Source organism: Scylla paramamosain, chromosome 2, assembly GCF_035594125.1.
Source record: "Scylla paramamosain isolate STU-SP2022 chromosome 2, ASM3559412v1, whole genome shotgun sequence".
In the NCBI taxonomy this organism is placed as follows: domain Eukaryota; kingdom Metazoa; phylum Arthropoda; class Malacostraca; order Decapoda; family Portunidae; genus Scylla; species Scylla paramamosain.
This window is the reverse complement of record NC_087152.1, coordinates 35,729,317-35,741,816: the sequence shown is the minus strand read 5'-3', so window position 1 is coordinate 35,741,816 and position 12,500 is coordinate 35,729,317. Positions and strand designations below refer to the sequence as shown.

The 12,500-nt window shown below is 42.0% G+C and overlaps 1 protein-coding gene across 5 annotated transcripts in view; it reads right to left on the bottom strand.

The window, feature by feature from the left end:
* Positions 1-12,500, bottom strand: part of LOC135114105 (protein turtle homolog B-like) — a 192,257-nt gene that overhangs the window by 105,348 nt on the left and 74,409 nt on the right. For all 5 annotated transcript variants that reach the window (XM_064029809.1, XM_064029842.1, XM_064029818.1 and 2 more), the window contains exon 2: positions 2,430-2,522. The gene's annotated coding sequence lies outside the window, so the exon portion shown is untranslated. The remainder of the gene's footprint in view (positions 1-2,429; positions 2,523-12,500) is intronic.

Sequence of the window (12,500 nt, the reverse complement as noted above, 5' to 3'; positions counted from 1 at the left end):
CTTTCTTGCAAAATTCACCTTCTCAAAATTAATTTCCTACCTTTACGTCACCTTTTTCTCACAACAACCTCATCACGTATTGAAGAACATCTGAACAAGGTAGAGTCTATTTATCAATACACTTCCCCCTTTGAGCTGCTTTCATAACTCGCGCTCCAATTCCTCTTTTCCTACTCCTTGATCTCTGGCCTCGATAAATGCTCACGGGTACTTCTCACAGCTCCACTTGCTCTCGCTCGATATGACTTTCCTCTGATTTCCCATTCCAGTTCTGCTCCCGTTACGTATTCAATCACTTCATCCTCATGTGCCTTTTCATATGATTGGGAGACTGGCAAAGGACTACAGATACTTATGACCAGAGCTCGCTTAATCATCACTCTGTAGAAATACTTGCAAAGAGTAGAGAGTTCAAAAAAGGTCGAGCCAATTCAGATGCACGGGTGACTTGATACGTCTCTTTCTTAAAGGAGTTCGTCACAGGGAGGTGGAGAGACTGAAAATACGCACAAAGTTCTGAAGTTTACCAGTGAAAGGAAGCATTAGAAACAGTCTGCCTCACTTCGCGTCGCCAGCCTCTCTGGACTTACAAGTGAAGACAAGACGTAACTGAATGATCTTGGAACGCCTCTCTTCCTTCGTTCACCTCTTGTCCTATAACTATTCACAGCTCTGATCAATCTAATGTCCTTTAAGTAATGCTAAAATTATACGTTTGATCTTAAAAGATTTCTGTACTATGACAAAGGAAAAATCTTGATAAAATTATATGGTTCACAAAAGAAAAAAATAAGGTATCAAAATTAAAGTAAAATAAGAAAATAAAACGTCATTAAGAACTACATATTTCTCTCTCTCTCTCTCTCTCTCTCTCTCTCTCTCTCTCTCTCTCTCTCTCTCTCTCTCTCTCTCATCTCTTCTCTCTCAAGGATCCAGACCGAGTAGGATACGGTGAGCAGAGACAGACAAAAGGCTTCACAGACACACCCGCTCTCCAGTAAACAGCCTCCCTCAGGCCTTAAGGTCCCGCCTTGAGCGTCAGGGAAGATTGTGATTTACGTCAAGTGTCAGTCAAATCAGACCATGACATCTTGCAAGTAAGTCAGCCGCGGTCGACGCAAGAAGCTTCCTGACGTCACAGTTTGTCTCTTTGCTTGCGCCTCCTGTCAAGTTCTTGCTTTCTGCTAATATCTTGATGCAGCAAGGATGGTGAGGACTGACGTGGCGTGTTTCCTCCTAACTTGCCTTAGTCTTACGCAACAGCGATTACCAGATGGCATCCCTTTCTTTCTAATTGACTTTATAAAAGGAATGGGATAAGTGTTTATTTTACTGTTTACATGTAAAGATAAAAAAAATAGCTATTGTTTTCTACACAATATTTAGTAGATTGCACGCATTTTCTTTCTAATTAATCTTATAAAACAAATGCGGAATGTGTGCTTTATTTTATTGTTTACTTGCAAAGAATTTTATAAGGAACATAGTTTTTATACGGAACTTTTAACAAATTATCATAACTTTCCCTCTAATCAGGTTCAAATAAGGAATGGAGGTGAATCGCTACTTATTTAACTGTCTAAGGGCAATATATAAGAAAAATCACTTCTATTTTCGTGCATCGTTCGGGATATGAAGCTGGTAATCATTGTGCCTTTTCTAGTGCTCCGTTAGGTACCGCGTAATCCATGTACCTGGCTAGTTACCGGGAGAATTAATCAACAAACGGTCACGGTCAAGGTGTTTTTTACGTGTGAAAGAGGCCGGCAAAAGGTATGGATGGGTTGGGATGGTGGGATGGGATGGGAGAGGAAGCCACGTACTTTGCCGCTCTCAGAAAAAAAAAAAGGACTATTTTAACAGGGGCCAACTTATTACCAGAGATGTTTTCGTACTCTTCTGAAACAGGTCAAGTCATAGGAGGAGACAGAGAGAGAGAGAGAGAGAGAGAAGAGAGAGAGAGAGAGAGAGAGAGATGAGAGAGTGAGAGAGAGAGAGAGAGGAGAAAGAGAGAGAGAGAGAGAGAGAGAGCGAGAGAGAGAGAGAGAGAGAAACACTCAAACAGTCCCGGAGTTTACTAGAGAAAAGCATAAAAGACAGAAAGAAGTGTCAGAGTGAAGGATGAAAAGACACATTTACATATTTAATTAGCCTCTCATGTTATCGTTTCCTTTCTTTATAATATACCAAGTCTTCCTAAAATCACTAATATAAAAGCGGAAACGACAACAAGTTTACGATATGGCTTAATGATAATACTGTATTCCTAACTTTTTCAGACGTATTGGATTGATTGACCGATGCATGTAGAGAGAGAGAGAGAGAGAGAGAGAGAGAGAGAGAGAGAGAGAGAGAGAGAGCATCTGTCCCTGGTATTTTAGAGCAGTGGAGCGGACTACTGTGAGGTGTGACGCATTAAAGGTATGCACCTCCTCCATGGCGGCGGAAGTGTGTTAAAGGTGCGGCTGCTCCACCTGAGGTACTACTTCAGCTATGCAGCGCTCCTCTTTTTTTCCTGCAACCTGTAATGAAAAGGAAAATTAATAGATTAATGTAATGCTCCTTTTCTGTAATAAGAAGGAATATAAATTGATTAATGTAAATAAATGAATGAACAGGTAAATAATAGGTTTACAAACGGATGGATAGATAAATAAACAATAAAATACACGAATAAATAGATTCATTAATAAACAAAAGCTCTGAATGACATCCATAATGAATTCCTGGCAGTAAATACGCATAAAAAATCTAAATTATGAATAACTGAATAAATGAATGATAAATTAATGTAAACTAAACAAATAAGGAAATTAAAATACAAGTCTTATATCTCTCTCTCATATCTCTGCACGGAGGCGAATATATAACACGTGACACCAGTTTGTTTAATGAAATATCTCGCCCAGCCAGTGATATATTATCTCAGCAACTCAGTCATGACCTACATTTTGCTGCCGAGTCTGTTTATGCACCACTGCAGCATTATATATTTACCAGCCCAACAACAGGAGCCAACCATCAGCTGTGCGTAAGTCTCTTGTATAAAAAAAAAAAAATAATAATAAATAAATAAAAATAAATAAATAAATAAAAAATAAAAATAAATAAATAATGAAATTCGCCATCTGGATGAATATTCGCTTTCATCAACAATTACTGTGAACAACCCCACACAAACATTACCTTTTCTAACCAAAGAAAATTCATTATCAACACACATGAGTAAAACATGAAAAAAAGGTAACAAAACACTGTGCTTCGCCTTTACTCAACGCGAGGGAATAAGCATCACATCACTAAGCTTGGCGATAAGCCAAAGTATTAGCGACAGTGCTTAAATACGATTCAAACTTCAAATGGTAAAAACGACAATGGGATTTATAATTGCCAATATCCTTTCAGGGATTTTGTTACCTGCGAGTTTATGCGTGAACACACTCCTAAAGACTACACTTGCCAAATAACAGAAAGTAATCAAATATTGCCAGCACCATGTTTGTTTCGGATACAGGAGGTGAGTGAGAAAATAAGACATTAAGTTCAATGAATTCATATTCTCAAACGCTATGGTCCTCCAGCTTGACTCTTGGAAAGCCCCCAAAATTATTAATCAGTTCTCATGATGTCTTCTTCCCAATATTAGTTAAATAATCAATAGAATCAAGAAAACACACCCGAAAGCACCAATCACTACCATTAGAGTGCATCAACATGACATCGCTGGGTCAAGTCTGGGCTTATTAGTTGTTTTGAACGCAGGTGGATTTACTCTTCAGCTCTTCAGTGCAAAGTACCTGCTGAAGTATATATCCTCAAATTCTGTTCCTGGCTGCCTGGATGGTATTTAATGTATGAAATGACAGTGTATCTTATCCTGTAACGTGTGTGTGAGATTGTCTCCTGAAACAAAAGAAGCAGCATTTCTGTTTTTCAAGACGAAGCTTTCCCTCACTCGCCTCTCTGCTCGTGACGTCCAATAAGGAATCAAGTCTTCATATCTTCCCCGCAAGCTGACGATGAATATGATTTGCATTTAACATAGGTATTTTACGCTTCCTCACTCACTCCCTCATCTGCATCCACCCGCCTATATAAATTGTGCGTTTAAATTTTCCGAAACTAGCTGCTCAAGAAAATAGGAAAAAAAGAAGCGAGTAATATATGCAACGAAAAAGCGCTAAGAGATACTGTGTGGGACATCGATATATGTGAGACGGGTGAAAGTTGACGGATATCATAGATCACATGCATTGTCCTAGCTCATCCCTGCCCCGTGTGTCTCTGAGCCTGTGGAGAGTAAGACATAAAAACCCGTGTTCTTAATGGATTTTGGCTCTCAACAGGACTATAATGAAAGGCCACAAAAATCGGGTTCTCATAATGTTTGGTGATGATGCAAGATTGTTAAATTATGACTAGTTTCATGAACACAGCCTTTGACAACCATAATGACCTGTACTACCCCGTTAGCAATAGTCCCAATAAGCTGCCAAAATGCTTGAGAATACGGACCATAAAAGTGTGAGAGTCAGATTACCACGCTTCCCTTTTTACATGTTGTCTCATTTGTTCACTGCTGGCCAAATCTAAAGGGAGTGTGAGGAAGTAACTGTGTGGCCTGTGGGCTGACTGATTTGACCCGCACTCGCCACCTTGGAGGCTTGGCGGCAGGGGGAAAGGAACAGGACAGGAGGAAGAATAAAGGAGGCTTAGTGTGGGTCATGGCTCTTCAGACTAAACAGCGCGTCATGGAAGTACATAACACCACAAGTCAAGTAAGCTGGGTAATGCTTAAAACAAAAAATAAATGAACGTTGTAAGATGTTTGAAATATAACACAGTAATGGGATATTTTTTTTTTTACTCATTAATTTCCTGTCCTTTTTTTCCAGGTAACAAAAGAAAATAGTCGCTTGTTGACCTTGACTGAGGGCTGCTGTAGGGATTAGCGTCATTATGTTCTCTAATACCACCAAATTACTATTTATTCTAAACTCAAAGTGGCGGCAACACAACTCTTTTGTAGCGCGGCTGTGATCCTCGGCGTATTTGGCATTGTTGAGCGGACAGCCTCCCAAAAATGCTGACCTGTTCCGTTGTCACATTTCTTTGTATTTAAATATTCCACATTTTTTCCACAAACTCTACAACACAAATATTGCAGCTGACACGGGGGCGCCGCTAGACTGTTGAGGACGAGGAGTGGAACATGTGCCATCTGGAAAACTTCAATGGGTCATATTTTTTGTCATAGTGTGTGTGTGTGTGTGTGTGTGTGTGTGTGTGTGTGTGTGTGTGTGTGTGTGTGTGTGTGTGTGTGTGAAGACTGACCAAAGCCATAATACACATCTGAGAGAGAGAGAGAGAGAGAGAGAGAGAGAGAGATGAGAGAGAGAGAGAGAGAGAGAGAGAGAGAGAGAGAGAGAGAGAGAGAGAGAGAGAGAGAGAGAGAGAGAGAGAGAGAGAGAGAGAGAGAGAGAGAGAGAGAGATCCGCTACACAGTTCCTCTCATAACAACACAGACAAGTTCATAGTAAGAAAGGGGACGATTTAGTTAAGTGACTGTGTTTGATATCCCTCGAGAAGCAAAATAAATAGGGGATGAGATGCTGTTACAGAGATTAAGTGAAATGGATGACAATGTAAAGATGCTGGTTTATATCTGGATTAAGAAGACGGGACAGAAGAGCTACAAGACTCAGCAGAAAATCCCGTGCATTGAACCAGGGGAGTGAGGGGAAGGAATGCAGCATGAAGGATGAGTTGAGAGGTGATGTTTTGTACAGGTAATAAAACAAGTGGTTCTACTAAAGACTAATTATGGGGAACTACTGTGAGAGAAGCTATTGAAAAAACGTCCACTCTTACCAAGCTACGTACCTCTCACACTTTAAATATTATAATACAAAAACAAAAGAAAAGCTGCAAGAAATCAATAGGCCTAAGCATAGCAGTGCCTCTGTAAAAGATGCGCCTATCTATATACACCTGTCATACCTGTTCTTATTATCTATATCTTTTAATACCCACTTACTGCCTTGACACTAACTGCTCGAGTACTAAGTCTATTCTAGTCATCCACCACTCTTTTTGAGAACCAGTTTCTTCCTATCTCTCATTCAAATCTAACTTTAACAAGATTGAATCTGCTATTTTTTTTTTCCTTTTTTGATTTCTTACACTAAGGATCTTGTATATATCATTTGAAAGGGCCACCTCATGCAAATAAAGTATATATATATAAAAAAATGAATAAATAAATAAATAAGCTAAAACTGCACTCACATCTTCACTCATAACAAATCGATGCAAACACCTGCCCTGCTACACCCACACACGCCCATCCCCTCCGCACCCCGTGACACGCCTGCACAGTACCACCACCACACCTCTCTGTCCACATTCCACTCCCCGCACCCTCATCACCGTGCATTACTCGCCCCTTCCCAAGAATTCCACGGGCGTCCTGCAGCATTCCACTAGCCCAGGACTCACACATTACCCTCAGCCAACACACAGAGCAGTGACCATGCGGCATTTCATTAACTCAAGAGGAAAAGCAAACAATACAGCGACAAATCAGAGTAAAAAAAGAAGCACAGAGGAGGGGATAATGATAAACTGATAGATATTTCCAGGACCATTTCTAGTGAAAGAGTAAATGGAATGGAAAAACTTAAATGACTTGGCCAGATATCCCAGAATTTAGCCTTTACACTGTCATCTAGTACTTTTTCTCTTTAATTACCAATCACTCTGAGACATCTTTTATTGTTCTACAACCACCTCCAAACATTGAACTACCTAGAAGTTGCAAATTATTCTTCTTATACCCCTTCTTTCTTGTAGATGCTTATAAAATTCCATACATTGTTTTTAGTGGCTTTGAGCTGTTGCACATTGCAGTGAAAGGTTAACGAGTGCAAGGAGGTGATTAGTGAACCAGAGAACCTCGTCAGCAAATCAATAAGAAGCCATTGAGGAGTTGAGAGGCGAGAGGCAGCAAGGCATAAGAAAGGACGAGGCACACTTTCAAAGGTGCACAGAGAAGCGCGGGGTATCACCTCATGAAATATATCCAGGAATATTTAAAAACGCAAGGAGGTGATTGGTGAATCCCGTCAACAAATCAATAAGAACCCAGTGAGAGGTGAGAGGCAGCACGGTATAAGGACGGAGAACACTACCAAAGCTGCATAGTGAAGCGCTAGGCATCGTATCACGAAGTATTCCCAGGAAGTCGTAATGTCATTAGCACCAAACTTTCTAGGACCATCACAGGTACAGTAGCGGCGGCAGGAGATGCGCGCACGCTACACTACCGACATTCAAAACTTTCCCACTCGAAGTGTTTGTTGCAGTGATCTGAAGCGAGTACTTGAGGCCTCAAGCGCCGCCGCACCGCCGGCGCCGCCCTACGTCCAGCCACATGAGCCCGAAGGAAAACACCTGACACTGGTTTCATGCTGAGAACTAATTAGATGGGAAAATGCGAGCGTAAAGCACGTATAATTTTTTATTCGTTCTTCGGCTGTCATGTAAGGAGGGAGGCGGGAGCGTGAAGGTCAAAAGGTGGTGGTGGTGGTGGTGGTGGTGGTGGTGGTGGTGGTGGTGGTGGAGGAGGAGGAGGAGGAGGAGGAGGAGGAGGAGAGAGGAGGAGGAGGAGGAGGAGGAGGAGGAGGAAAGGAATAGTATGTGAGGAGGAGGAGGAAGGAAAGAGTCAAACGAAAGGAGGAGGAAGGAATAAGACAGAAGAAAGATGAAGAGGAAAAAAGTGGAGGAGGAGGAGGAGGAGGATGAGGAGGAGGAGGAGGAGGAGAAGGAGGAGGAGGAGAAGAAAAAATAACACACTAGAACGATGGAGAAAGGAGTGAGACAGAAGGAGGGGTGAGGAATATTACGATACAAGGAGGAGGAGGTGGAAGATGCTATAACAATAAGAAATATGACTATAAGCATGCTGTTAAGACTAACGACTTAAACACGCATGGCAGACAGCAGGAACAAGCGAAGGAAGACAGCAGATAGATAGATAGACAGAGAAACAGACGCGGCACACTACAGGATACACAATGGAGAAGGTGCAAGAGAGAGAGAGAGAGAGAGAGAGAGAGAGAGAGAGAGAGAGAGAGAGAGAGAGAGAGAGAGAGAGAGAGAGAGAGAGAGAGAGAGAGAGAGAGAGAGAGAGAGAGAGAGAGAGAGAGAGAGAGAGAGAGAGAGAGAGAGAGAGAGAGAGAGAGAGAGAGAGAGGAGGTGATCCTTAGCAAGAAAGAGGGAGGAGAGGAGAAGCTGCACAGAAAAGACATGGAGAAGTAAAGTGTATTAAGGTCTTCAAGGAGGCATTAGGCAGACTTCAGAGTTTGCGAGTCCCTGATGGAAGGAGGCTGGCGGGGGCGCGGCGCTAATGCAGGGCCTCTCAAACTCTGGGGCGTGGATACCTTTTGACGTCGCTATAGCAATTCCTGATCCTTTTTTTAACCCTTTCACTGGTAAACAATTTTTTCCCCATAACTGCCTACAGCTTTATAGACACTTACTTTTGTGGTATAGTATGTTGATAGTTCTGAAGTGGATTCCTTCTGACATTGCTACATTAATTGTGGACTCTTTTGTAACCCTCTCACAACAAGATAATTTTTTCCTTTATTCCCTACAGTCCTATAGACATATTTTTTTTTAATGTAGTTCCTTTAATAGTGTCGTAGCTTAGAAAGACAAAACTAATCTCCAATAACCTCATTTTTCACTGTTAGTCGATTCTTCCCATAATTTCCAGCAATCTTGTGGATATATTTTTTATATTACAGCCTCCTATGTAGTTCTGTGTCCTAGAAAGACTAAATTAACCTCCCATAACCTCCTTATTTCTTCTCTATTTCCAAGCCAAATCTTTTTTTAATAACTTTGAATGTTAACAAAGAACGGCCATAGCAGTGAAAGAGTTATTATGAGCCAATATGAAAAAAAACATTGACTGATTGAGTGACTGAATGAATGACTGATTGACCGAATGACTCACATTTTGCACCCAACATCAAAGGGTCAAGTGGCGCCTTCCATTAATATAGTTAGGGGGACGAGGATATCAAGTTCTTGTTATTAGCATCACCAAAAGTTTAAGACGTGGTGTATGAAAACATGCAACACATGTATAGATTCATGCAAAAAATACAGTTAAGATCCTTGGAATCTCTCACATAATCGGATCATGACATTTTTACTCCACTGTGATCCAATATGCCACACACACTATGGAAAAAGAAAGAAGAAAATGAAAGAAATGTCGTCAAATGAAAACGAGGAATAAAAGTCTATTGTCGATACTTCAAAGCGGGAAAAAGATCTTTCATATATGTAATTTTCTGAGTATGAAAAAGTCACAAAAATCTTACGGCACAGCGATGCATTTGTTGTAATCGTATTAAAGGCAATACACCCAGACGAGGCTTTCTGGTGAAGTGAGAGTCAGCTGTACCACAAGCTATTTTCAGACTTTGAGGGGCTCCACTTTTTCCTTCAGGGGTCAAACCGGATTTCCGTTCTCCGTAAATGTTTTATTTCCAAATCTTTTATACTCGTTCCATCTAACCCACCCTGTCACACCAAAAAAATTTCATGCTCTATAAACTTCTGAGAAAAAGTCTATCATATTTCATTTTGGTTCGGTTAAGATGGAAGGAGAAAAAATGTGTGATATCTGGCTGATCAAACTGGTGCCAGCGCCGCCTGCCTGCACGCCACGATTTGCTCAGCAACCATTTCTTGCCAAAACCGAGCCATACACCCAAGCTGAGGGACGTGGCACCAAAGGAAGAACATTCAACGTCCAGCCACCATTTCTTGCCAAGCCCCGGTCACAAGGCTGAGGGACGCGGATAGGGAGGAAGAACACTCACGCTACGATCTGCGCTGCCACCATTTCTTGCCAAAACCAAGTACTACACAAAACCTGAGGAACGCGGCCAAGGGAGGAGGAAGAACAGTCGTACCACAATTTTCGCTCCCACCATTTCTTGCCAAAACAAGAGTCCGACACAAAACCTGAGGGAGGAAGAACAGTTAACAGCTAGCTTGCCTTCTTCGCTGACTTATGGCGCCACGACTGAGTCTGTTCCAAGGTGGAATAGTGTTTGCCAATATAGTATCGAGGCAACGCGGGATTCTTCTGCAACTAAGTTTCCAGCACTGAAAGTTACCACTGATGCAAAAAGCTCTGAAGAGGCAGCACATGTTCCATCACGTTGAGTTCTAGAAACACTTCACATTTTTTTGAATTACAGGTGTCGGGGATACAGTTGTCATAATGGTCGCTTCACCACCTTGTATTTTTTGTGTTAAATCTACGGGACACATATGGTTGCTTGATTATTTTATCCAAGGCGTACAAGAGTTTATTTGATCTTGTTTTGCTTACCCTCCACATCACCTTACTCAAGTACATCGCCCTCCACTTTCTCCTCGGAGGCTCAACAAGAACGCAGATAAGTTTACACCTTTAACACTTGCACTTCTTTTGTCGTGACTTTCCGCCACTCATTGACAAGCATTCAGGCCTTTTGCTCCTTCTCATCCTTCTCTTTCTTCTCCACTTCCTCCTTCGTCTTCCTCCTACTCATTCTCCTTTCTTTACCTTCTCCTCCACCTCTTCCTTTTACTAAAACTTTCCTTCAGTCAATGACACGTATTCCTTCAGGCCTTTTCCTTCGTCTCATCCGGCACTTCCTTCTCCTCTCCTGCATTTCCTCCTCCACCTCCTCCTTTTCCTTTTCTTTCTCTATTGATCGACAGCGAGCTATTTGGAAGTTTCTGTTACTCTGGTTTCTTTGCCTTCCTGCGACAAGATGGTGTCAATTCCCGACCACCGCCCGTCACTCACATATATTTCCAAATGCAGCCAAGCGTTCATCCCTCGACGATTTTCGGATATTTATATGAAAGCGGTGAAAGAAGTCCATTACGTCAAAGCGCGTATACAGGTTTTGTGAGCGCTCTTTGTTATAATGTCGTGGTGATGGTGACGGTGATGGTTGGACCAGGGAATATGAGAAGGAAGGAGACACGGGCGAGACACGAGTGAAAAAAAAAAAAGTTTCAAATTGAGGAAAAGTTGATATAAAGTCCTCTTATGTGAAGTAACTCTCTCCCCAGTACTGAATTGTATCGATACGGAAAACACACTTGAAAAAAAAAAGTCTGGTAATTTGAATTAAAAGAAAAAAGAACTGGAAAGCGTGCAATGACACAGGAGTATGAAGTTTCAGAGAGAAAGAAAAGCTGAAAACACAGTTATATGACCTAATTATTTCTTAATTGATAGTCATTATCAATATAGTTAAGAAACTAACATAAAAACAATTTCTTCATAAAAGACCACAGTAAAATAACAGAAGCTACAACAAAACAGAGTGTCTACACGTTGCACTCCCTCCACAACACATACATACCAATACCCACATACCATCCCAATCCTCCACAACACATGCATACCAATACCCACATACCATCCCAATCCAAAAACCCACCAAATCTCCTTTTTAAAACCTCCCACTGACTTTACACCAAGAAAAATATGCATCACGACAAAATTGACGTCGAGTGGGAGTGAATTATTGACCAGACTAACGAACTTGATGTCTGCCTCTGTCGTCCCGGGCATCGGAGTGCGGTGATCTGTCTCAAGGGCGTGTCAATTCTTTCACGCCACCTACACTCGCACACTCCCTGACTGGCTGGGGCGCGGCACTCAAGAGGATCCTAAAAGAGAGTTCCCTGGCTCGGCTCCAAACAACTGAGGTGTAGAAGAGATTCACCTCCTCATCCAGTAATCCAAATGTCAGGATCAGGAAGCTCGTAAGATGCCCGATGATCAGCACATCATAAGCAACGCTCACTCCACTAACCCCGCGATTGCTGACTAACTTCTATACCTACAACCTTTCTCTCTCTCTCTCTCTCTCTCTCTCTCTCTCTCTCTCTCTCTCTCTCTCTCTCTCTCTCTCGTTTGCCATTTCTCTTTTACACCATGAGATTGTTCTTCCACCCCTCCTCTCTCTCTCTCTCTCTCTCTCTCTCTCTCTCTCTCTCTCTCTCTCTCTCTCTCTCTCTCTCTCTCTCTCTCTCCCTGAAACAAGTCGTCCAAGCTGAACAATTCGTCGGTGTCTATTTCATCTGTATTCATTGCATCCTTCGACTACAACTTGCCTTATATTGTCCACGTCTCTCTCTCTCTCTCTCTCTCTCTCTCTCTCTCTCTCTCTCTCTCTCTCTCTCTCTCTCTCTCTCTCTCTCTCTCTCTCTCTCTCTCTCCAAGAAGATCCCACAGTCACATGAATCAGCTTCAGAATAACTAAAAAGAAAGTCTGTGGCCAAATTAGATCAGACAAGTAAATCGAGAGGCCGGGATAGGTATGCTTCTCGCAGAGGCTGGGGAGGCTGGCAGGCGATGGGCGTGTCTGCTCGCGTTTGCATACAAGTGAACTGAGCCTCGAGTACGAAAT